This window comes from Stegostoma tigrinum, chromosome 10 (genome assembly GCF_030684315.1).
Source record: "Stegostoma tigrinum isolate sSteTig4 chromosome 10, sSteTig4.hap1, whole genome shotgun sequence".
Taxonomy (NCBI): domain Eukaryota; kingdom Metazoa; phylum Chordata; class Chondrichthyes; order Orectolobiformes; family Stegostomatidae; genus Stegostoma; species Stegostoma tigrinum.
The window spans coordinates 24,783,348-24,809,781 of NC_081363.1; the positions used below are offsets into that span (position 1 = coordinate 24,783,348).

The 26,434-nt window shown below is 41.4% G+C and overlaps 1 long non-coding RNA gene across 1 annotated transcript in view; it reads right to left on the bottom strand.

Annotated features, from left to right (window-relative positions):
• LOC125455357 (uncharacterized) overlaps window positions 1-25,589 on the bottom strand; it is a 47,274-nt gene extending 21,685 nt beyond the window's left edge. Inside the window, exon 1 of the long non-coding RNA XR_007248233.1 lies at window positions 25,498-25,589. This is a non-coding gene — a long non-coding RNA (uncharacterized LOC125455357). The remainder of the gene's footprint in view (window positions 1-25,497) is intronic.
• Between the last annotated feature and the right edge of the window lie 845 nt (window positions 25,590-26,434).

Below are 26,434 nucleotides of genomic sequence, written 5' to 3' on the forward strand. Positions count from 1 at the left end.
TTCTTGCTTGCTGGTGCCATCTTGCTTCCCTGAAACTTTATTTCGGACCACCCTACTCTCAACCTTTTCTATAGTCGAACTACAATTTTGTGCCCATCCCCCTGCTGAATTACTTTAAATCCACCCGAACAGCCTTAGCAAATTTCCCCCCCAGGATATCGGTACCCCTCTAGTCATCCTGTCCATACCCCTCATAATCATGTACACCTCAATCATATTGTTCCTCAGTCTTCTTTGCTCTAAAAAAAACTCAAGCCCATTGAGACTCTTCTTCTTGCTCTCCATCCCAGGCAACATCCTGGTGAACTTCCTCTGTACGCCCTCTCATGGTATCACATTCTTCTTGTAGTGAAGTAACCATGACTGCACACAATACTCCGGTTGTGGCCTAACTAACGCTTTGTACAAATCCAACATTACCTCCTTGCTGTTATACTCTATGCCACAGCTGATGCTACAGCCGCTGCAATTTCCTGCCTCACCTTTCACAGCAGCCTGGGATGCAATTCATCGGGGCCAAAGAATTTATTTGTTTTCTTCAATACCCTCCCACTTCCTATGTCAAATTGTGCAACTTCCTCACAGTCCCTTTTCCTGAATTCCGTACCAACATTCTCCTTTTCCAGAGAGAAGTCAGAAGAGAAGGATTACTAGGATTAGATTTACTAGGATGTTGCCTGGTATGGAGGAAAGGTCTTACAAGGAGAGTCTGAGGGACTTGAGGCTGTTTTCGTTAGAGAGAAGAAGGTTGAGAGGTGACTTAATTGAGACATATAAAATAATCAGAGGGTTAGATAGGGTGGATAGGGAGAGCCTTTTTCCTTGGATGGTGACGGCGAGCACGAGGGGGCATAGCTTTAAATTGAGAGGCGAAAGATGTAGGACAGATGTCAGAGGTAGTTTCTTTACTCAGAGAGTAGTAAGAGTATGGAATGCTTTACCTGCAACGGTAGTAGAGTCGCCAAATTTAAGTACATTTAAGTCATCATTGGACAAGCATCTGGATGTACATGGAATAGTGTAGGTTAGATGGTCTTGAGATTGGTATGACAGGTCAGCACAACATCGAGGGCCGAAGGGCCTGTACTGTGCTGTAATGTTCTATGTTCTATGTGGAAGGACTCATTCAACACTTTTCAAATACCCTCTGGCTTCACACATAGGCTCCTAATGGGCGCTACTCTTTGCCTGCTTAACCTCTTCCCTTTAATGTATTTATCAAACATCTTAGGATTCTCCCTAATCCTGTTTGCAAGTCCGTTCTCATGCCCCCTCCTTGCTCTTCTAATTGCTTTCTTAAATTCCCTCCTGCACTTTCTGTATTCCTCTAGGATTGCAGCTGAATTGCTCTCTTTAACTTGTTAAAAGCCCAACTCTTCTTCTATATCCAATCCTGAACTGTTCTAGACATACAGAGTTTGTTCCTGCATTTCCTCTAAAGGGCACATTTTGGACCTGTGCTCTCCCTAGCTCCTTTATTAATGCCCTCTATTGGTCCACTGTAGACCTATCTACAAAGAGCTGTTCCCAGTCTTCTGTGCCCAGATTCTGCTTTATTTTAATAAAAAAACAATATATTTTGTAATTTCCAAATGCAATTCAACAACCCACAGTTCACCATCTGACTGTGCTGGTGTCATGCTGAGGACGTATTGACGACTGAAAGAGTTTGATTAAAATTTGCCACATGAAAGGAATCCATTGCAACAGGCATAATTCTAGCTGGTAATTACTGGACTAGAGATTCAAAACTGTGGGAGGACAAAATTTAAGCCACTTCCATGGGGAATGATAATAACTGATAGATAGAAATTATCTATCCTCTCTAAGCATTACTTGAAACTGAATATTATAAAGGAAATTCATTTATATTGCCTCAGAAGTGTGAGAAAAATGAAACCAAAATGCAGATGTTTTGCAGGCTAGGGAGCCTAATATTAACTTGATTTCCCTGCTTTCTATTTCCTTTAAGGATCATTTAAATGATGAATTGGAATTTTACCATAATATTTATAAATGATAGAAGCTCTTGGTCCTTCCTGCAGAATAATTTGTTAGCCAAGTCCAATTATTATGAATCCTTGTGAAGCCAAGATATTGTCTAGAGTCACAATGAGTTTTGATATAAACTAACAGTGACATTAAATAGGCAGTATGGTGGCCAGCAATTTATGAATGATCTCCTTAAAGTGGTTTCCAGTATAAACCAATCTGAGAGGTAAATTTCCTCTTGCAACCGGTCACAGGTGTTATATGCATATATGAAAAATTCTCTGCAGAGCAGGCAGTATCTTTGGAGACAATATGAAGACATTGGGTTGAATTTTCTCATTTTCAGTTAAAGTGAATTGCCGAGTGAGAGTCACGGTGGCCAGTCTGCCATAGCTTGTAAGGATGTGTTTCACACAACCTACCACCACATTAATTATGTAACCAAGCGCATTAGAACACTTCTTGTGCAGTCAGAGTGGAGGAAGTGCTCAGATGTTCTGGCATTCATACCACTGGAGACAATTAAAACCCCAGCAATACAGTAATCTGGATCCTGGAAGCCAGGAACTACCTCCCACAGCATGGTGCATGGCCATTGAGAGAGAACTTCTGAGTAAATATGATATCTGCAATTGTGAGACTCACAGTCATCTCACACTTACCAGCTTTGGTTAGATAGAGTCATAGAGTCAGATAGATGTACAGCACAGAAGCAAACGCTTTAGCCCAATTCTTCCATGCCAACTGAGACATGGTGGTCTCAGAATCATCCTACCAGAGGTGATAGCCCTCTCCTATAGCTCAAGGATTTTCGTATCAACCAGGTGAAGTGACAAAATTCAGCCACTCTACCATCCATCTTGGCCCTTCCAGCACTGAAATGAGTCAACGGGAGGGATTGGCTGCGAAGAATGCAACTCGAAGAGCTGTTGGTGGCGGCACAGATACAGGAAAGCTGGTGAGGTGACCCGGCTGACTGAGTAGGAAGTGCAGAGGGTAGTTGGCAGTATGGGGCATGTGGTGGTCATGAGACACTGAGGAAAGATGTTGCTTATAATACTGAGAGTGGTAGACCCTGACACTTGGTGGGAGGTGGGTGCAGTAGTAGAGCTGAGTGAATGTGAAGTAGCAGAGAAAAGAAGATGGCATTTACAGGGTGCAGATGTGCCTTCTTTCAGCATGGCTGTGTGTTCCTCCAGGTGATGGAAACTCCTAGCATAATTGAACATTTTCACCTCTGGTGACTAGAATATTTCATGAAACCAGTGCCGTGGAGGTCAGAGAAAGGTCAGCCAAACACATGAGGGGGAACCCCGCATGAAATTCCCCAAAATTAATACTCAGTTAAATTTTGGTAAACTTCAGCCCCACATCTTGTTGCATGACCCTATAAGTCAGTCATTGAGAAACCAAGTATCTTTTTTAAAGTATCAATTTCTACAGAGTCCACAACATTATTGCCAGAGGAATTTTTGTCAAATATTGCAATGGAATATCACTGCCAAGTTTAACCTGGCATTAGAGGTCAGTCTGCATTTCTTGAGAGACCTCTAAGCAATGGGTGAGCAGCATGCATGACTTTTAAACGTGCCATAGACAAGAAGGACGTTTATGAGCTCTGTTAAAGTATTTTGTTCTGACCCATGAGAAACTTCAGTTAATTCTTGGTTTGAAAATATCAGATAAAATAGCAGTTAGTCTAATCAATCCACATAACATTCTTCAACAAGTTTGACAATGATGCAAAATGTCACAGCTGGGTTCCTGAGACTAAACAGAGACGATTGATGAAGTTTAATGTTGAGAACTTAAAAATGGAACATTGCAAAATCATGGAAGTACAAGACAACTACCAATAAAAATATAGATTATAATTTGCTTTCAGAAGAAATAGAATTGTACAGCATACAGAATATTGGTGTGTTAAGGCAGGAAGCTACACAAATCTGTGCAATAAAATTCACATGCTCACAACATAAGGTAAAAGTACATAATTCATGCAAACTCAAATTCCAATCTTGACATAGGACAGGTGCATGACATACCATGTGAACTATATATCACCGAGCAGGGCTTGCAGTTGTTAAGATGAAAATAATATTCTGAGACAAGCTATTGAGTCAACAAGCAAGTTCTAGGTGCTGAATATTGTAGGCAAAACTAAAACTCTGCATGACATCATTATTAATAATAAAACTAGGAATGTTAGCCATCAATCTCAAAGGTTATGGGACTCTTAATAATGCTGCAGAGGGAGATTTACTTTCTCCTGCAGTTAATCAAAAATCTTGTAAATCTCAGATTTGGAAATTTAATAATTTTGCCGCTACCCAATAATTCCAAAAGGATAACTTTAGTAAACTCAATTCTGTTTTGTTGTTGTTTGTAGAGGTTGATGATAAGTAATAAATGAATGAAACTGGCATAAGTTGTTTCAAAATGTATTGTTTCCAATTTTATGCTTTAGCAACTCTGAACTCCTGGATATTGAAAACAATGCTTTCGTGTGCATTGTAAATTTTCTCAATGCCACACACATGGCATATTAAATACCCAGGGATCAATGAGATCTGTTGACTGGATGGCTGGTTTGCAATGCAGAATAATGCCAGCAGCACAGCTACAATACATACACTGGCTGAGGCCATCTTAAAGATCTTGGCTTTTCACCCCCTACCTCTCACCTGATGTGTGGTGACCTTCAGGTTACACACTCCACCTGACATCTCTCTCGAATGAGACAGCAGCCTTGTGGTTTTCTCGGACCATGGTAAATTTCCCTGAATTCTACGTCAGCTCCCATTTTGTGGCTCCACAGATTCTGGACAAATGCAAGATCACCATGTCGTGACATGAGGGAAACAGGCTGAATTTTACATTCCAGAGTCTCCTTCTTCAAGTGCTCCCCATGCAAGGCAATTGTGAGCCAGGTGGCCTCATAGAGTTAAAGAGTCATAGAGTTGTATAGCACAGAAACAGACCTTTGTTCCAACTCATCCATGCTGACAAGATATGCTAAATTTCTTCAGGCTCATTTCTCAGCATTTGGCCCATATCCCTCTAAACCTTTCCTATCCTTAAGTGCATTGGTTACCACTCCAATTAATTTCAATCGTCTTCATCATTTAAAGGAATAATACTCACTCTCAAACAGGAGATAGAATGGGTAGAAATTTAATTCATGGTTGCTGCCCTGGGCTTTGTCATCTGACTGAAGATTTGATGAAGTTGGAGTTACTTTTACAGTATGCAAGATCAATGTCAGTGCCATTTGTTCCCAATGGTAAACTCACCAACTGCAAGAAAGGTTTGTTCATAACGATACATTTTTTAAAGAAAGAAATAATCTTTATAAATACCAGTTTTGTTCATTTAAATTAACAGAACAGAATCACGAACTTCAACAGGATAAATTAATTTTGTGACATAGGCAAGGACTTTTTTATGAGACTCATTTCATTTATTGTGCAATAAATCATGCCGGTGCTATTTGTGAGAGCTTTGCCATTTGTCATTACTCCTCCGTGGATTGTATTGATCAGTAATAATAAAAAACAGAAAAACAATGGAAGAATTACAGTTCTTTGAAGTGCACTGGGATCTGACTGTTTGCCTGTTTGGGACTTTCATAAGTCAGGTTTATGCAAACATTGGATATCTCCCTGGGGAGATTTTATTCCTGTCACAATAAATCTCCTGCAGCCTCAATACAAACTTGTTCAATTGTCAACAGCTTTTATTTGCAACATTAATGACTTATTTTAAAAGGGCTCCCTCTTCATAAATAAAATATGGGCTGACAGTATTTTGTGGAATGCTGTGTAGAACTTGGCAAAATTAATCATATCATTTTATAGAGGATAGTATATGAAAAGCAGCAGATGCTGTACGCCATTAGGTAAGGATTTATTTGTGGATTCTGTGAGTCATCTAGGTCATTCTAGTGATTGCATTGCTAAACAAAGCAGTTACTTTGTTACTGTCGGTTTCAACACAAATTATGGGAATGCTCATATTAACTATATTTTGCTTGCAGAATTTAAAATAACCTGAAAAGAATTGGGTGGAAAATGTGGCTTGACAGCATCAGGAGTGGTACAGACACTGGTTTAAGTGAAAAAAAAATTACACAAGTTTACTCCCTAATTCTTCACCTGCGACCACATTGTTGAGAATGTTAGCATGCGCATTGCATGTGCACGAACTGGAAATGTGTAATGTAGGTTAACACTGATGCTGTACTGAGGCTTGCCCTGCCATTTCATCATTCTAGTGAGTTTCCTTTCTTTAACATGTTTGACTGAACATGTGCTCCGAAGTAAGACGGAAAGGCACATTATTTAATTTGTATCCAACTTGCAGGCTTGTTAAAGGAACTTCGTAAGCATGGGGAAGGACTGGGTTGCTGGGAAATTGGCAGGGATTGGAATGATCTCCTTAAAGTGGTTTCCAGTATAGCAGAGTTGAACGCTCCGGTTGGAGCTTTTCTGCTCTCCAATTTCTCCAACTTTATCCCCATCATTTTGTGGTATTCTCTTTACATACTCCCTGCCCCTGATCAGCAAGTGGTGTAACCCACAGCAATTGATATGTGAATATCAATTGCTGTGGGTTACACCACTTGCTGATCGGTTTGGAAATTATGGCTGCATTTTTTTTATTCATTCACGGGATGAGGGTGCTACTGGCTATATCACCCAGAGGGCAGTGAAGATTCAAACTACATTGCTGTGGGTCTGGAGTCATATGTAGGCCGGACCAGATGGCAGTTTCCTTCTCTAAAGGATTTTTTTTCAAAATCAACAATGGATTCATGGCCATTGTTCGATTCCTCAATCTGGATATTTAGTCAACGCAAATTCCTCCATCTGCCATGGTGGGATTCGAACCCAGTTCCCTAGAACGTTATACAGATCTCTGGATTAACAGTCCAGCAGCAATACCACTAGGCAGTCACCTCCCTATTGGGTTTAAAATCAGAGAGAGGTACACAGAGGCAGCAGCAAAGACAAGCTGTTCTTAAAGGGAGGAAGAGGTGATAGAAGATTCACATAAGGAGGCCCTACCAACATTTTGTCCTTAAGGACCAATTCTCCTTGCACATAAGCTTGGATCAGAGTGCTAGCAGCTGGGCTTCACCAAGGAGATAGCAACAGAATTATGCCACCTTCTGGTCAAGATGGTAGCAGAGTTGAATGCTCCAGTTGGAGCTCTTCTGCTCTCCAATCCCTCCAACTTTATCCCCATCATTTTGTGGTATTCTCTTTAGATACTCGCTGCCCCCCATCTACCCACATACCTTCCCCCCCCCCCCCACACCTTCCTCAGAGAGTAGCGTTGTGCAGCAAGTGGGCCGAGTCCTCTGGTGGATCGGAGTGGGCATGTGCCGAGTCTCGCAGCAGAAGACTAACTCCCTTGGCAGACGGGAGAAAGCATGGGCCAAGTCCTGCAGCGGAGCCTGCATGAGCAGCTTGGCCTTGTGCTCTGTGGCCTATAGACAGGCCCCATAAGCCCCATAAAACCACAAGCAATGAGGCCTGGAACAGCACGTGGACTGTGAGTCCGGAGCAGCATGTGGGCTGTAGCCCGGAACAGCATGTGGGCTGTGAGCCCAGAACAGCATGTGGGCTGTGAGCCCAGAGCAGCATCTGGGCTGTGAGCCTTGGAGCAGCATCTGGGCTGCAGCCTGGAACAGCATGTCGGCTGTGAGCCCGGAGCAGCATGTGGGCTGTGAGACTTGGAGCAGCATGTGGGCTTTAAGCCCGGAGCAGCATGTGGGCTGTGAGCCCTGGAGCAGCATGTGGAAGCAGCCCTGGAGTAGAATGCAGGCAGCGTGTCCTGGGTGGACACCGGTGAGTGGGGGCCATCCTTAACTTAGAACTTACTTTAGAACAGTGTAATGTTAACCCCTTAATATTTTCCTATGTTTAACTTACTTTCAACTCTGTAATTAAGAAACTAATTCTACTCCTCTGCTGTATCCAAGAATTGTACCTAAATTCTTTGTACCTAAGAAGGGACATAGAAGGAGGCGTAATAAGAAGGCAGACATGATAAAGCATTTCACTATTCTCACGCAATGGAGTACACGTGACAATAAAAGGATATTATATTGTATTTTGTATCGTAATTAAATGTGCAGCCTTGCCACTGTTACTGATCACCATGATAACCATGATACTGAACAATTTTAGCAAATGTTTGCTTGGGTGAGGTCAGAGCAAACTTCTCCCAGTTTTCCATCAATTGTTATACTGGAAAACATAAAGACTGCATTGTTTTAATTTCCTGTGCTTTTGATTGTGGACTGAAATCAGAAAGAGGACTGTTTTTAAAACCAAGTATTCTGGAAAGGATTACTGCCCTTTTTTAATTCTAATTCCCTGATACTCTCTGACATACTATTTATAATGTTGTTTGCTCAAGCAGTGGGGATAAGATTACTACAAATGAGCTGGAAGCAGGGATTTGTACGAAGGGAGATTTAACATGTAGTTAACTGGTCTGCAGAATAGTGACCAGTTGTTGATGACAGAGGCCTTCTTCCTGTCAACAACCACGAGCTCCCAGGTAGCTGAATAATTTGTGACTATGAATCCTTGGTCAGAAGGTTCCAGAAAGGAAGGCTCTTTCCTTTTCACTACAAAGACCTCAGCCTGAAGATGGCCATTTTATTTACCTCACCAGTTATTGCAGCTTGTGGCTCTTAACCAACGAGTTAGAGAACATTATAAGTGTGAACCAGAAGCTGTGTGTTTCCTACAAGCAAGAGAAATCACCAGGGGAAGGAAGATTGAGAAGTAGAAGGACTACCTCAGGGAACCCTTTTGACAGGAACAATTGAATTGCCTCTGAATCTTTCCCTTCACCCATGGCACCCTTACCTTTTTTACATCAGTCTGTACATGTGTGTAAGGAGAGCTTTATAAAAGAGTTAGAGTTTTACCTAGTAGAGTTATATGTCAACAGTGCATAATTGTTTAGCTGTAGTTAAGGCCTATTTACTGGTAATAAATAGTAATTCTTGTTAACTATGCAAATATAGCTTTCTGTCAGCTTTGGACTAAAAGATAGATAACTTTGAGAAATTATATATTTTCATAGAATCTTTGATTGTTGTGATGACTCTGGAAATCGCAAGACAATTCCTGGCATGCTAGCCCAGAGAGACATAACAGAGGTCCTCAACATGAGGAGAGAGGATTTTATTGTCATTTCTCTGAATAGAGTGAAGCAGAAAGAGAATATACATGGCTTTTTCAGGGCAGCAGAAATCCTGGGAGGAGAAGCAGTCACAAAGGGTACTGTTCATTTCAGTTGGCATGTATTCATGAAAAATACATCATGCTAATGAATGGTTACTATCCTGGCATCATTCTTTATTTGTTTATCGCAGATCAGTCCCTCAACAACCTTTCAACCACCATGACGCACCAGAGGGTGGTTACTAGGCAACAAGAGAAATACACTCTGCACCTTTCTCATGATAAACCCACCACCATACTTGGCAGCAGCTATAGCTGCCCAGATGGCATCATTGAGCAGAGTGCAGCAGTGTATAATGTCTACAAGATAAGCCATTGCATATTGTACAACCTAAGAATAACAAGTAGTAGCAAGGGCAATGTGTGTGAGAGGGAGCACAGATGCTGTCATTCTGAGGTAGAATACCCAGATTCTGCTGCACAGTGCTGGAATGGAGCTGGCAGAGTGCTGTGAGACTCAACAAGCACATTTTGAGCACTGATAGCAATCTAAGAGAGTGTGGTACTTAGCAGGGATTTAATAGCCTCAGTTCCATTAATGTTATGATGTGGAGGTACTGGTGTTGGACTGCGGTGGACAAGGCGCGTGTGTGTGTCTGTCCGCGTGTGCGTTTGTGTGTGTGCACGTGTATGTGTGGGAGAGTGTACAGTGTGATGGGGTCACCTGTAGTGCAACATGAACTCAAGATCCCGATTGAGGCCATCCTCTTCTTTACAGTTGTTTACACTGATAATGCTTTTAGTTCTCTCAGCACCATGACTTGAAAGGGATTTACGTGTGCACATTAATCAAATAAAACTTCCAACTGATTAAAGATTTAGCAGCATCTTAGATTTGTTTAATACGTCCTCATCGGTGGTTTGACACTTTGATCTTTTACTTATAAATTCTGCGTCTGATACTACCTCTCTAACACCTGAAGAAAGAGCAAGGCTTGGAAAGCTTGTGTTTTCAAATAAACCTGTTAGATTATAACCTGGTGTTGTGTGATTTCTGACCATTAATATTGAGCGGTGAGTACGTGGACATGTGAGGAGCAACTTTTAACATCCTTTATTTTACTTTGAGCCATTTTCACCTTGAACTTACTACTTTAATTTTTATTCTCTATATTCGATTCTCTGTGCTGCATTGTATTTGCACCTTATACGACAGCAAGGTTAATCATTGCAAAATAACACAAGACCCACACAAACTGAAGGATAATATGCTTTATTTGAAAATGTGAGATTCTGCAACATAAGCAACTTAGGTTGTACAATGTGCAATGACCTTTAAAATAATGGAATCAATATGGTTTGTTTCATTTTGCAGTTTTCAGTATCGTTGCAAAATTTAATATAATATTGTTATTCCCTTTACTTCCCCATTGGAACATGTTTGAGGTTATATTTATTCTGGGAAGAATGTGCATTGACTGTTCTCATTAACACAGCAGTTGTTTGAGACTCATAAGGCAACATTGATTCTTGTCCAGATCCTAAATTGCCACTGAAAGAGGTCTCAATATGTACCAGTGAATCGAGGCTTGGTGCAACAGTGACCTTGACTGAATGCAAGGATTTTAATGCTGCTCTGCAGATTTCTAGTGTATGCATTCCTGATGGCTCAGCACAGCTTATTCAGCAACAAGCTGACCCATATAAAGTCCAGAAAAGTGCCAAACTTGATTCCTGGTCAATCTCCGGAGAACTAACAAAGAAACAAGTGGTCCCTGACAATTTGAATCAGTGCTGTACACCAGAATTCCTACTCTAAATCATTCTTTGATGACCCTTGCTGTGCGTGGTACGTACACTGTAAATAAGTGAAGACTATCACAGTCAGCGAGCGCTCACGTGATTCACACAAAAGAAATGTTTTGCTCTGTTGTGTTGTATTTCAGCAGTCAACTCCTTCAGGAAAGATCTTGCAATTATTGAGAGCATTGGCCAAAGAACTCAAGAAAAGTTGGGCATTGGGTCCTGCAGCCTGCCTACTACACACAATATAAATATAATTATCACAGAAGATTTCAGCAGTAGCAACTGATCAAAGATATTACTAATTTTACCTCTAATACATTTTAGCTGCTTGTAGTATTTTATTATAGTATACACATGCAAAGTTTCAGTAGGTGCAGTTATAATCAAAATGGCTTTCTGCAAATGCTCTATAGGTCGTAAATATTGCACAAAATATTATGGGATAGAGTTTCTGATTTGGTTTAACTGATGAAATAAAGTTAGAAGAAAAGGTCAGAAGAAGCCATAAATACAGCCTTTGCCTTCTGCTCACTTTGCACAGAACACAACATCATGGTTATAAATTTGTAAGGTTAACAATTGTTAGTTCATCACTGCTTCTATGCAAACATAAAGTGAAGGAATTCAGTGTGCAGTTTCCCAGTGTTTCTAATAACAAAGTACTGATTCATATTCCTGCTCTTATAAAATAGATATCCAATATTACAGCACTGATATTTCAGAAAGTAGTTACAAAGCCCAAGAAGAATAGTTTGAAAGCTTTTTCTGCAACTTTTCTCAAGTTTTTATTTGTTTCTTTTCTTTCCAAGTTGATTGTATTAGTAGATTTTGAAATATTTTTTGATGAATGGACATTAGCTTCATCTCCATTCCCTGAATGAAATCTGGCAGTGAAATTGTCTTTAAAATGTTTTACAGAGAATGTGCCCCTTTTTTTAAGGAAGAGCATAACTAGAGACCATCAACATAACATAATCACCGAGAAACCCAAAACAAAATTCAAACCAAATTCTTTACCCAAAGAGTAGTGAGAATGTTGAACTCACTACCACAGGGACTGATTGAAGTGAATAGTGTAGCCAAACTAAGTGATAGCTGGTGAAAATACTCTGAAATCTAAGCACACAAATGGTTACACTACAGACTAACATAACCAATTAACCAATATGGATGGCACGGTGGTTCAGTGGTTAGCACTGCTGCCTCACAGTGCAAGGGACTTAGTTTCACTTCCTTGGGTGGCTGTCTGTGTGGAGTTTGCATAGTCTCCCTGTGTCTGCATGGGTTTCCTCTAAGTGTTCTGCATTCCTCCCATGGTCCAAAGATGTGCAGGCCGGGTAGATTGACCATTGCTAAATTGCCGATATTGTCCAAGGATACACAGGCTAGGTGGATGAGCCATTAGAAACACAGGGTTACAGGGATAGGATGGGTCTGGGTGGGACGGTCTTTGGAGGGTCAGTGTGCCTGTCTGTAGGACTTCTGTGGTAACCACTCAAGATCGTAGTCTTTCCCATTTTGCTCAGAAAAAGCAAATATATAGCTGCTTTGAATTGACCCTAAATGCCAACATCAACCAGTTGAGCTGAATGAGCTGCTTCTATGTCATAAATCCCCCTGTAGTCCTGTATATGTAATAATTAACCTATGACCATAAGATTATCACTATCTATCCATTGTAATTCCATTGTATGTGTACTTTTTGAAGTTAAGAAGGAATAATCAATAAAGGGGTGATACAGGTCAGGACGCAGCAGAGTATCCACTCATAGGAAGGCTAAGTTCCTCGAACAGGAACAGATGCGATGACAGTCTTTGATGCTTGTGAAAGAGTTGACTCGCAGACAAATCTTCTGAAGGAGCAGCTTATCGGATAGCTTTCAAAGTCAGACGCATCTTTACGTTTCAATTCTCCCATCACTCAAAACAGGGGAAGCCAATAACATTAGCCAACCAGCTGTTCATAGAAAAAGCGAACACAGCACCAACACCTTGGGACTCGATTGAGCAATTCTATCTCCTTAACTAAAGACAACCACCAGCAACAAGTGGGCATTTCATCTCTACAGAATGGCAGAAGGTTCAGAGATTGCAGATCACATCCACACAGCCTCTCAAGCACACAGGCAATGTTAATCCCAACACAAGTTCAGAAGCATGAAACTGCATTGACGATTGATTCGCATGTGAAATCAACACTTCTCCAGACAGCAAACATGATGTTTCCAGAATGAGATAAATTAGCCTGCTGTCAATATTTGACCTGCTAAAGAAATTGGGAAGTCTGCTCCTGGCAAAGCCTTCTGTAACCCTAGCCCATGATAATTTTGCCTGAACTGCTGAAAAAATATCATGAGACCCAATTTTCAATGAGAGAAATGTGAACACACCATGGATTATTTAGCTCCAAGTGCATGGGCAGGTCGAGGGAATGTCTTAATTAGATTATCAAACATTGATGCACTACCCTGTGATATGATGCAAAGAGTTAGATGCTAAAACTGCTTTAAATAGAGGAGCTGAAAGAGCACAAGACCCCTGCTAGCTGACTGTATGAATCAGCTACAGCCTATACAAATCATAGATGGGCCTTCCTGCCAGGCTCCTATCCATACCCAACCAGTTTGCACTCTTCCACAAAATGGCAGCGCCCAAGGGAACCCTTTCACTCCCGGGGCCCTGTTGAACTCCTAAAGTGGCGATTTATTGACTGCAGCTAGCCATCTTCAGTAGAAGGAGTTCAGGAGCAAGGAACAAGTCAGGCAGGTCACCTTCCTTGGCCATCACACCAAAGATGAGGGCTGTGGTTGAGTTCCTCAAGTGGACTCTTTGAAATTGTGTTCCCATAACCCCAGTGGGACCTGACCCTCTGTAGATGCAGGGACTTATCCCATTAAGATAGTTCACCCAGACCTCAAAGCCCGAATACTAGCCTAGCCCTGGCCTCTCAGGCTTTGAATCTGGGGGCTGCTTGCCCACAGATATCTTGTGCCTTGCCTGCTAGTCTATTTGGAATCTGCAGTGGTCAAAGTGGGCCTGGAGCTACCCAAAATGAATGCCAATGATCTGGTTGTTGTTCAGTGCCATGTGATAGCACCACCAATGATACCTTACATCGGGAGCCTGTCGGGAAGCCGAGGCGGCGCGAGCGGGAGCCTGTCGGGAGGCCGGTGAGTCACTGTTTTTGAATCTTTAAAAGCTTACCTCGTGAATAGGTGGAGGTATGCTGAGCAGGAGCCGACACGGGGCTGGTGAGTAAGTGAGGTAATATATTTGTGTGGTTGCGTTACCCGAAACACTACTCGGGTAGTGTCTCCCACCCATCTTCCTCCTCTAACCAAAAAAAAGGTTCTGTGTGCCTGATTGGGAAGGTAACAAGTTAATATTTTATTTTTTTTTAAACAGTCTTGGGAATTTAGAATAATGGGAACGGAGGTCAGGGCAGTTGCATGTTCCTCCTGCAGAATGTGGGAGGTAAGGGTCACCACTAGTGTCCCTGCTGACTACATCTGCAGAAAGCGCACCCAATTCCAGCTCCTTGAAAACCACATTAGGGAACTGGAGCTGGAGCTGGATGAACTTCGGATCATTCGGGAGGCAGAGAGGGTTATTGAGAGGAGTTACGGGGAGGTAGTCACTCCTCAAGTACAGGAAAAAGGCAGATGGGTTACGGTCAGGGGACAGAAAGGGAACTGGCAGGCAGTGCAGGGATCCCCTGTGGCCATTCCCCTCAACAATAAGTATACCATTTTGGATAATGTTAGGGGGGACGACTTACCAGGGGAAAGCAGTGGGGCACAGGCCACTGGCACAGAGTCTGTCCCTGCTGCTCAGGAGGGAAGTGGGAAGAGGAGCAGAGCATTAGTCATTGGGGACTCCATAGTTAGGGGGACAGATAGGAGGTTCTGTGGGGACGAGAGAGACTCAAGGTTGGTGTGTTGCTTCCCAGGTGCCAGGGTGCTTGATGACTCCGATCGTGTTTCTTGGATCCTTAAGGGGGAGGGGGAGCAGCCCCAAGTCATGGCCCACATTGGCACCAATGACAGAGGTAGGAAGAGAGATGGGGATTTAAGGCAGAAATTCAGGGAGCTAGGATGGAAGCTGAGAGCTAGGAAGAACAGAGTTGTTGTCTCTGGTTTGTTGCCCGTGCCACGTGCTAGTGAGGCGAGGAATATAGAGAGAGAGGAGTTGAACACATGGCTACAGGGATGGTGCAGGAGGGAGGGTTTTGGATTCTTGGATAATTGGGGCTCTTTCTGGGATAGGTGGGACCTCCACAAGCAAGATGGTCTTCACCTGAACCAGAGGGGTACCGATATCCTGGGGGGGGAAATTTGCTAAGGCTATTCGGGTGGGTTTAAGCTAATTCAGCAGGGGGATGGGCACCAAAATTGTAGTTCAAGTATGGAAAAGTTTGAGAGTAGGGTGGTCCGAAATAATGTTTCAGGGAAGCAAGTTGGCACCGGCAAGCAAGACGTTGGTTTAAAGTGTGTCTACTTCAATGCCAAGAGCGCCCAGAATAAGGTGGCTGAACTTGCAGCATGGGTTGATACCTGGGACTTCAATGTTGTGGCCATTTTGGAGACATGGATAGAGCAGGGACAGGAATGGTTGTTGCAGGTTCCGGGATTTACATGTTTCAGTAAGAACAGAGAAGACGGTAAAAGGGGCGGAGGTGTGGCATTGTTGGTCAAGTACAGTATTACAGTTGCAGAAAGGATGTTTGGGGACTCGTCAACGGAGGTAGTATGGGCGGAGGTTAGAAACAGGAAAGGAGAGGTCACCCTTTTGGGAGTTTTCTATAGGCCTCCGAATAGTTCCAGAGATGTAGAGGAAAGGATAGCAATGATGACTCTCGATAGGAGTGAGAGAGACAGGGTAGTTTTCATGGGGGACTTCAACTTTCCAGATATTGGCTGGGAACACTACAGTTGGAGTACTATAGATGGGTCAGTTTTTGTCCAGAGTGTGCAGGAGGGCTTCCTGACACAGTATGTAGATAGGCCAACAAGGGGCGAAGCCACATTAGATTTGGTACTGTGTAATGAACCTGGCCAGGTGTTAGATTTGGAAGTAGGTGAGCACTTTGGTGATAGTGATCACAATTCTGTTATGCTTACTTTAGTGATGGAAAGGAATAGGTGTGTACCACTGGGCAAGAGTTATAGCGGGGGGGAAGGCAACTACGATGAGATGATGCAAGATTTAGTGAGCATAGGATGGGGAAGGAAACTGAAGGGGATGGGCACATTAGAAATGTGGAGCTTATTCAAAGGAAAAGCTCCTGTGTGTCCTTGATAAGTATGTACCTGTCAGGCAGGGAGGAAGCTGTAGAGTTCGGGAGCCGTGGTTTACGAAGGAGGTGGAATCTCTGGTCAAGAGAAAGAAGAAGGCTTATGTTAGGATGAGATGTGAAGGCTCAGTTAGGGCACTTGAGGGCTACGAGCTAGCCAGGAGAGATCTAAAGAGAGAGCTCAGAAGAGCCAGGAGGAGACATGAGAAGTTGTTGGCAGATAGGATCAGGGTAAACCCTAAGGCTTTCTATCGGTATTTCAGGAATAAAAGAATGATGAAAGTAAGATTAGGCCCAATCAAGGATAGTAGTGGTAAGTTGTGTGTGGAGTCAGATGAGATAGGGGAAGCGCTAAATGAATATTTTTCAACAGTATTCACTATAGAAAACGACAATGTTGTCGAGGAGAATACTGAGATACAGGCTACTAGACTAGGTGGGATTGAGGTTCACAAGGAAGAGGTATTAGAAATCCTTCAGAGGGTGAAGATAGATAAGTCTCCTCGGCTGGATGAGATCTATCCTCAGATCCTCTGGGAAGCCAGGGAGGAGATTGCCGAGCCTTTGGCAATGATCTTTAACTCGTCATTGTCTACAGGAATAGTGCCAGATTACTGGAGGATAGCAAATGTGGTTGCCCTGTTCAAGAAGGGGAGTAGAAACAACCCTGATAATTATAGACCAGTGAGCGTTACCTCAGTTGTTGGTAAAGTGTTGGACAAGGTTATAAGCGATAGGATTTATAATCATTTTATACATTTACATTTATACATTTTATTATCTTGGAATTCTCCAGCATCTGCAGTTCCCATTATCTCAGGATTTATAATCATCTAGAAAAGAATAAATTGATTAGGGATAGTAGGCACGGTTTTGTGAAGGGAAGGTCGTGCCTCACAAACCTTATTGAGTTCTTGGAGAAGGTGACCAAACAGGTAGATGAGAGTAAACCAGTTGATGTGGTGTATAGGGATTTCAGCAAGGCATTCGATAAGGTTCCCCACAATAGGCTATTGCACAAAATGCGGTGGAATGGAACTGTGGGAGATATAGCAGTTTGGATCAGAAATTGGCTTGCTGAAAGAAGACAGAAGGTGGTAGTTGATGGGAAATGTTCATCCTGGAGACCAGTTACTCGTGGTGTACCGCAAGGGTCGGTGTTGGGTCCACTGCTGTTTGTCATTTTCATAAATGACCTGGATGAGGGTGTAGAAGGATGGGTTAGTAAATTTGCGGACGACACTAAGGTCGGTGGAGTTGTCGATAGTGATGAAGGATGCTGTAGGTTGCAGAGAGACACAGATAAGCTGCAGAGCTGGGCTGAGAGGTGGCAAATGGAGTTTAATGCAGACAAGTGTGAGGTGATGCACTTTGGTAGGAGTAACCGAAAGGCAAAGTACAGGGCTAATGGTAAGATTCTTAGTAATGTAGATGAGCAGAGAGATCTCGGTGTCCATGTACACAGATCCTTGAAAGTTGCCACCCAGGCTGACAGGGCTGTTAAGAAGGCATACAGTGTTTTAGCTTTTATTAGTAGAGGGATTGAGTTCCGGAATCAAGAGGTTATGGTGAAGCTGTACAAAACAGCCTGTACTGTGCTATAATGTTCTATGTTCTGTGTTCTATGTTACTGATTATCAAGAATAGACTGATGTGATGGTAATTGATGGGCTTGGATTAGTCCTGCTTGTTTTTGGACAGGACGTACTTGGACAATTTTCATATTGTCATTCAGATGCCACTGCTGTATCTTCACTGGAATCGCTTGGCTAGGACTGTAGCTAGTCCAGGGACAAAAGTCAATTCATCAATGAAGGCAAGTGTGCTAAACAGCTTCTTCACCACCCAGTCTACATGTGACTCTGCATTCATGTGTATCCCTTGCACCCCTGGGTTCTTCTGTTCAACAACAACACTCCCCAGGGCCCTACCATTAACTGTGTCAGTCCTTTCTTGAATTGCCTTACTAAAATGCACCACCTTGCATTTATCTAAATTAAACTCCATCTGCCACTTTTCATTGACAAGTTGGGTTCGCCCCAACATTAAAGATGGGAATATTTGATGAGCTTCCTCCTCCACTGAGTTGTTTAACTGTCCTTGACTATTCACAACTGGGCATTGCAGTATTTCAGCCCTTGGGTCTGATCCATTGGTTGTGGGATCGCTTCAGAGTTTAACAATTAAAAAAAACTCAGGATCTGTACTGACTCTACAATAGATGAATCATGTTAATATAATCTTTATTGAGAAGTAAGGTCAAAGAAAGTTAGTCATTCTCTCCTCAGAATTTCATGCAAATATAATTTTTAAAGGAAAATAGAATTACTGAGAGTTCCTTCCATGGAATGCCGTGTCAATCAACAGATTTCAAAACCGAGTAGGTGTCAGTGCTCTGTGCTGTTCACAAAATCTTAATTCTACACACGGTAATCATATACATTGCACCCAGATCAGATGGAATAGTTAAACAAATGTCCCCCAAAATCAGAGCAAATACTAGAAATAAAAGAAAAGAAAAATGGTGAAAACACACAGGAGGTAAAGAAAAGAGGGCTGGCAATGTAGGTTGTGTCTTGAATGGAAAGTGTGCATCTACTCTGAAAAACCTCACATTACCAATGAATTACACCCAGGTCCCAATTTTAAACACCCCCAACAGACAGAACATCTGTGGGCATGAGCGGTGGAATTAATTTAAAACACAGTGGCTATTTCTGTACCAGGCATCTTTAGGAATGCGGCCAGCTCTGTTAAAGCCCTCCACAAACATTGGACACCGGAGGGATTTGAGTGAATCATGCACAGTAGGAACAGCATTAGAATTTAGTTTCATCAGTCCCCTTTGTTTTCATGTGGTTTGAAGTTTATTGCTTGTGCTTCTATTGATTGCTAAACCTATGTCACATAAATTGGAATTTTGCTTTTTTTTTGCTCATTCATCCGCCACTCTTTATTCAACGGGAGAGATTTTAACTTATTCAAAATCTTCTCACCTGTACAAAGTTAAATTCAGGTCAAAATGGCTGATTTTAGCCTATTCTGTCAGAGTCAACTCCAGACTCAGCTTTGCTGCGGCAGAAGTTTTGTATGATGTTGACAGATGGTGTTGTTTTGTGTTTTATTTTCTCAAGTGACACAAAATTTGGGAAATCTGTCATCACGGAGATTTTAAAATGTCTTTCCAAAATGACAGCCCATTACATTGCCCAAATCAATAAATTTAAGAATGGAAGCATTTAGTGAAATTGGCTCTTCCCTTGATTTGCAATCAGCTATTTATTTCTGTTACTTAACCAGGATTTTTCCACTACTGGAACTTTTCAGTACTTTCTTCAATATGACCTTGACACCATTGTAATTTTCTTAAATATCTACCTGGATGCTTAAAATGCAGCATTTGAGTGGTACCACCTGGATACAGTGTGTTCACAATCGATAACTTGCCCAAAATGACATTGTCTCCTGTAGAACCTACCAATAAAATCATAGTATCCCTACAATGTGGAAGCAGGCCATTCAGCCCATCAAGCCCACACTGAACCTCCAAAGAACATCACACCTAGACACACACCACAACCGTATCCCTGTACCCCAACATGCCCCGTGGCCAATCCACCTAGCCTGCACATCCTTGGACACTATGGGGAATTTAGCAGAGCTAATTTACCTGGCCTGCACATCTTTGGACTGTGGGAGGAAACTACAGCACTTGGAGGAAACCCACACAGTCTCAGGGAGAATGTGAAAACTCCACACAGAGAGTTACTCAAGGGTGGAATTGAACCCAGGTCCCTGGTGCTATGAGCCACTGTCCTACTCATACTACAGTATAACCATAGAAATCCAAAGTGGATAACTGTTAAAATCAGGTGAGGCCATTTGGCTCCTTGAGCCTGCTGATCTGTGATCTAATTCCACATGCCCATATTTGCTCCATTTCCTCTAATTCCTCTGGCTAACTAAAATGCATCAATCTCTTAAATTTAGCAATTGGTCAACTTTACTTTTCACTTGCAGGAGACAATTCAAAACATCTACCACTCTTTGTGTCAGTTAGATCTTCTCAAGTTCAGTATGAGAAAGTCTGGCTCCACTTCTTGGGAGCATGTCCCTCATCCCTAGAAATGACTGAATGATCTCTGTATTTTGAAATATTCAATGAAATTTTCTTTCAGCACTCTAAATTCCATTTATCAATGAGCAACAAACCAGCATATATTATAAGCCCATTATTTATACTCCAAGGATTAAATTTTCCTGTCAGGAGCATTTTTTGGATGTCAGATTGTGACAATGCTATGACTTTAAGAAGTTATTTTGACCTGGTCCTTTTTTGAAGAGAGTTTGCATGGCAGAGGTAACGAGCAGTCTCTCTAAACTGCGAGAGTAAACAGCTTGGAAGGCCTTATGTTTGAGTTTAACGGACTGAATGGGTGTGGCTAACTCTCATAGATCAGGTTTTCTGCGTTCTTAGGTTTGGCTTTAAGCAAAAGCTTTTGGGATCTCAACAGAGTTGGAAACTTCAGAGAATGTCTCCTGGCTGCTACTCCTTTTGAATTTTCCCTTAATATGTTTTTCCTCTTGAATTGGAGAACAGCATGTGAGATGAAGGGTCTAGGCCCGAAACATCAGCTTTTGTACTCCTGAGATGCTGCTTGGCCTGCTGTGTTCATCCAGCATCACACCTTGTTATCTGTGAGAGTCTGTGTCTAAGTTTTCTTTTTTGCCAAGAGGCATTTTTATGTGATGATACTATACTGGGATAATTAATTAGTGATAGTTACTGTTTCTATTATTCTGTTAACTTTTCCAAAATAGTTCACAGGTAAAGGCACAGCATAAAAATAGACAACATTCAAAAATGAGATAACAAGAGTCCAGAGGTGGTATGTCCCTGTAATGTTGAAGGGCAAGACTGGTAGATGTAGGGAATTCTTCATGACTTAAGAAATTGAGGCTTTGGTCAAGAAAAACAAGAAATTATATGTGAGGTATAGACAGCAGGAATCAAGTGAATCCCTGGAAGAGTGTATAGGCAGTAGGAGTATACTTAAGAGGGAAATCAGAAGGGCAAAAAGGGGACATGAGATGGTTTTAGCAAACAGGGCTAAGGAGAAACCAAACGGATTCTACAAATACATTACGGACAAAAGGGACAGACAATAGATTCTCTTAAAGATCAGCAAAGCCATCTATGTATGGAACTGCAGGAAATGGGGGAGATACTAAACGAGTAATTTGCAGCAGTGTTGAATGTGGAGAAGGACATGGAACATACAGAACATGGGGAAATAAGCAGCAACATTGTGAAAAAATGTCCATATAACAGAGGAGGAGATGTTGAACATCTTAAGATGCATAAAGGTGACTAAATCCCCAGGACCTAATCAGGCATATCTTAAAATCACAGAATCCTTACAGAGTGGGAGGAGGCCCTTCAGCCCAGTGAGTCCACACCATCTCTCAGAGCATCCCACACAGACCCATCCCCCTATAATCCACCTAATCTACATATCCCTGAATATAATGGGCAATTTAGCATGGCCAATCCACCTAACGTGCACATCTTTGAACTATGGGAGGAAACCAAAGCGCCTGGAAAAAACGCACGCAGGTGCAGGGAGTAAGTGCAAACTCCACACAAAAGTCACCTAAGGCTGGAATTGAACCTAGAGTCTTGTGAAGCAGTAGTGCTAACCATTAAGCCACCATGTACCCTAGAACTCTGTGGGAAGCGAGGGAAGAGATTGCTGGGCCCTTTGCTGAGATATTTGTATCATCAATTGCTACAGGTGTGGTGGCAGAAGGGTAGAGGTTGGTTAACATCATGCCTCTTTGATTGGTTGTATTTAACTACTCAGTTTAAATCATTTATGCTTTGCTTAATGCCAAGTAGTTTGTCTGGTTGCATTGCATCTGGGACATGGCACTTCACATCTGCCTTTAACAATAACATAAAGTTAGGGTTTAGGATACCTTCTTAAAATATTTTCAAAGGGTTTGATCTGGTCCATAACAAGACCATCTGACCGGTTACAAACTGCATTAATGGCTGATGTGTGACTTTACTCTGGATGTATGTCTTTTTACAGAGTGACTAGAGTTCCAGTGCACTTTGCAATTTGGGAACCAGTTGCAGGAGGGTGTGAAGGTAGGCTGGTGAGAACCCTCTCCTCAATTCTCAGCAACGCCAGCTCAGCTCCTAACGTTGTTAAAAGATCTCAGAAACCTTACCCTTCGGATCCACACTTCTTTACTCACCTCACCTACATTTCCATTCTCCACTGCCACTCCCTCTAATACCCACCACGTACAGTCCTCCAACTCCATGTAGCATCAATGGGAAATCTTTCACATTCTTTGGTGAGATATGGCAAACTCTCACCATCCAAAAAAAAACCCCATCAAACGCACCATCATTGATACTAAGAAATAAGTGGCATTCTACAATCTGAAAACAAAAATGTGAAAATAGTTTTAATCCTATCAACTTGTGTCAGCAGAACTGAAATAACATAAAAGGAATAATCTGTAACTTCAATTTCTTGAAACTGTCACTTATTCTCAGAAAATGAAACACTGACCAGTTGAAACAACTTAGCACCGGAATTTCAGCCAAGCTTTCATAGTTGCCTCAGCTGACCAAACTTTGAGATGAAAGAATAAACAGTATTTATATGAATTTAATAGCAGGTTGTCTGACAATCAATGAATGGAGAAGATGGTTGATTTTGTTTCAAGTGGCAAAAGCATGGTTTCTTTGTCAGCGTGATCTGGCTGTCTACTTAATGCATTCTGTACTTAAATTAAGACTAGAACCAGAGGTCACAATTTAAAAAGAGACTAGCACCAAGGGACACAATGGACAGTGAGTCATAGAACTCCATTCCCCAGCAAGCAGAAGGCACATGATCATTGATTTTTTATTAAGGTAGAGGCAGTTAGATATTTGACTAATAAAGAAGTCAAAAAGAACTCAATGACACGTAGGGAAGTGGAGTTGAGATTCTAATCAAATCAGCCATGATCTAATTGAATGGAGGAAGAGGCTTTTACGGGTTGAATGGTCTACTTTTGCTAATAATTCAAAAGCTCATATGTTCATTGTACAAAAGGTGAAAGCTTAGGCAGAAAGCACATCTTTTTAAACTTTATGTTATGGCACTATTTCCATTGGAAAGATACTGCAACATATGCAAATTTACACACAGTCCTAGTCATTATAAGGGTGAATGCATACATTTCCAGGCTCTTCAGCAGGCTTCCCATTTTCTTAAGAAATGCCAAGGTTTGTTTTGATTTGATTGAGCCTCCACAACCCTCGACTAAAAAAAAGGTGCGGAGGAGGAACATTCAGTTTTCATCCGACATTTAAAATGGGGCACCGACTGCTTTAGACCATAAGACCAGAAGACATAGGAGTGGAAGTAAGGCCATTCGGCCCATTGAGTCCTCTCTGCCATTTAATCATGGCTGACGGGCATTTCAACTCCACTTCCCTGCACTCTCCCCGTGGCCCTTAATTCCTTGTGAGATCAAGATTTTATCAAAGGCATTTAATGTCCCTGCCTCCACTGCGTTCCATGGCAATGAATTCCACAGGTCCACCACTCTCTGGCTGAAGAAATGTCTCCTCATTTCCGTTTTAAATTTGCCCCCTCTGATTCCAAGGCTGTGCCCACGGGTCCTAGTCTCCTCGCTTAACAGAAACAACTTCCCAGCATCCACCCTTTCTAAGCCATACCTTAGCTTGTAAGCTTCTATTAGATCTCCCCTCAACCTTCTAAATTCTAATGAGTACAATCCCAGGATCCTCAGCCGTTCATCGTACGTTAAACCTACCATTCCAGGGATCATCCTGTGAATCTCTGCTGGACAAGCTCCAGCGCCAGTATGCCCTTCCCGAGGTGTGGGGCCCAAAATTGGACACAGTATTCTAAATGGGGCCTAACTAGTGCTTTATAAAGTCTCAGAAGCACATCGCTGCTTTTATATTCCAACCCTCTTGAGACAAACACCAACATTACATTCGCTTTCGTAATTACGGACTCTACCTGCAAGTTAATCTTTAGAGAATCCTGGAACAATACTCTCAGATCCCTTTGTACTTCTGCTTTACGAATTTTCTCACCGTTTAGAAAATATCTGGCAGGTGTTTACATTTTCTACAGCAACATTCTCAACTTTCGTCAAAATGAAAGGAACTAGTGAATGGCCAGGATTGCAGATGAAAATTGTACTTCTTCTGAAACAAAAAAAATCACAAGATGATAATTTTCACACGACAAGATGCCTCTGCACTTGTTCAAGTGCTCACATCTGAGCCTTTGAGAAGAATTATAGGATCATATGTTTAAATCGGCAAAATCCACAATGCATCTTCCTTCATTGCATTTTAACATAGCCACATCTTCTAATATACCTTACCTTGAACGCAATCTAACCATAAACTATCAAGGCAATATTTCATTCAGTCGAGGGGACTGCCTTTTGAACAACACAATGAAACTGCTATTTTATTTTCAGGTCTCAAGTAATGTCCTTTTGCTCCAACATAAGATTTTTTTTAATATAGCTTTAATTTTATTTATTGTGAACTCCTGTCCATTTCACAACTGCATTTTCTGAAATTGAAAAATCAGGTGACATGAAAAATCTCAACGAGAATGATAAAAAGTGTAATTGAAATTTGTGTTTAGGATCACCAACCCAGTTAGAATTTAATCTGAAAATGTCAGCCTATGAATCAAAATCTACAGCAATCAGATCTGAAATAAGTCAGGTAAATGTTAAAATCATTGGGATAAGGTAAATTCAAAGAAAAGTGAAGATCAAAATATGTTTTTGGGAGTATTAGATCGCTGACAATTTAAATACTGTTTTTACATTATATATCAAAAGGAACTAGCTCATAGAAAATTTCACCAGTGTAGTGAATATTTGTCAAAAACTATTAATAATTTGATATTTAACATTTAGTACATTCATCTGTATGTTATCCGAGATTGGATTCATTCAAGTAAAATGCTCTCTCTCTGCTCTTCTAACAAAGCATCATTATTTTTATCTATTTTATAGTCTGGATAAGCATCAATAGTTACAAAGACAAGAATGAAAGACATGTAAATTCTATAAGAAAATTAATTATGGAAACGATTGAGATGGGATTTGGAATAGGGAAAGCTACATTTCTCTTACCTGGTGACAGGAGAAATGAACATCATCAATTTGCACTTTAGTACTTCAGATCATATGTAAACCCTTTCGATTTTCGAATGAAAAGCAAGTGGCAAATGGAAACAATTGATCTTTCATTTTCTCCTGTTACATTGCGAAACAATTTGAATAAAATTTATTCGAAGATGACACTTCTCAAGATCTGAATGCTCAATGTGAATACTGCTGAGCTAGTAGCAGCCAGGAACTGTGCAGTTCCCTTTTTTGTTCTGAACTCCTTTATTGCTGTAACATAATCAAATTTAACGCAGTTTGCCACATCTGCTCTTACTATGCAAATGGTTTTCAGCCCTGCAAGCAGCATAAAACATAGGATTACCAATTTCAATGCATCTAATAATTAGGTCATACAGGGATAATTTTCATTTTGTCTTCACAGCAAAAGGCAGGCAAGAGCAATTGGGTATTCCCTGGGATGCGCTGCTTTGGAAATATTTTCTTTAAAATATTTTGTATTCCTGTATTTGAAGACAACTAGTGTGGAATGTATTATAAAGTACAGTATTTTCACTTTGCTTATTACCTGCCATTTTATTATCTTGGCGGAATCCAAATTTCCAACATAGGTCAAAGATGCATTTGAAACATAGTTGGTACAAACCGTTACCTCACAATGGTCATTTGTTGATGTCACATTGTATAGGCATTTACACAAGTTATGGCCCTTTTGCATTAAAATAAACATTCCTGTTGCAGTATATAAACTTAAAGGGTGAATTCAAGGTTTAACTCTTCAAAAGATTCAAAGTACTCAATGTCACAGTGCAAATTTGAAACCAAAATAACAAGAAAGCTAGCTTGAGAATTTTTTTTCTTTAATTAGATAATTGAAGGGACTCTTGGATAGGCACATAGATGATAGTAAAATGTAGGGTATGCGGGATAATTTGATCTTAGA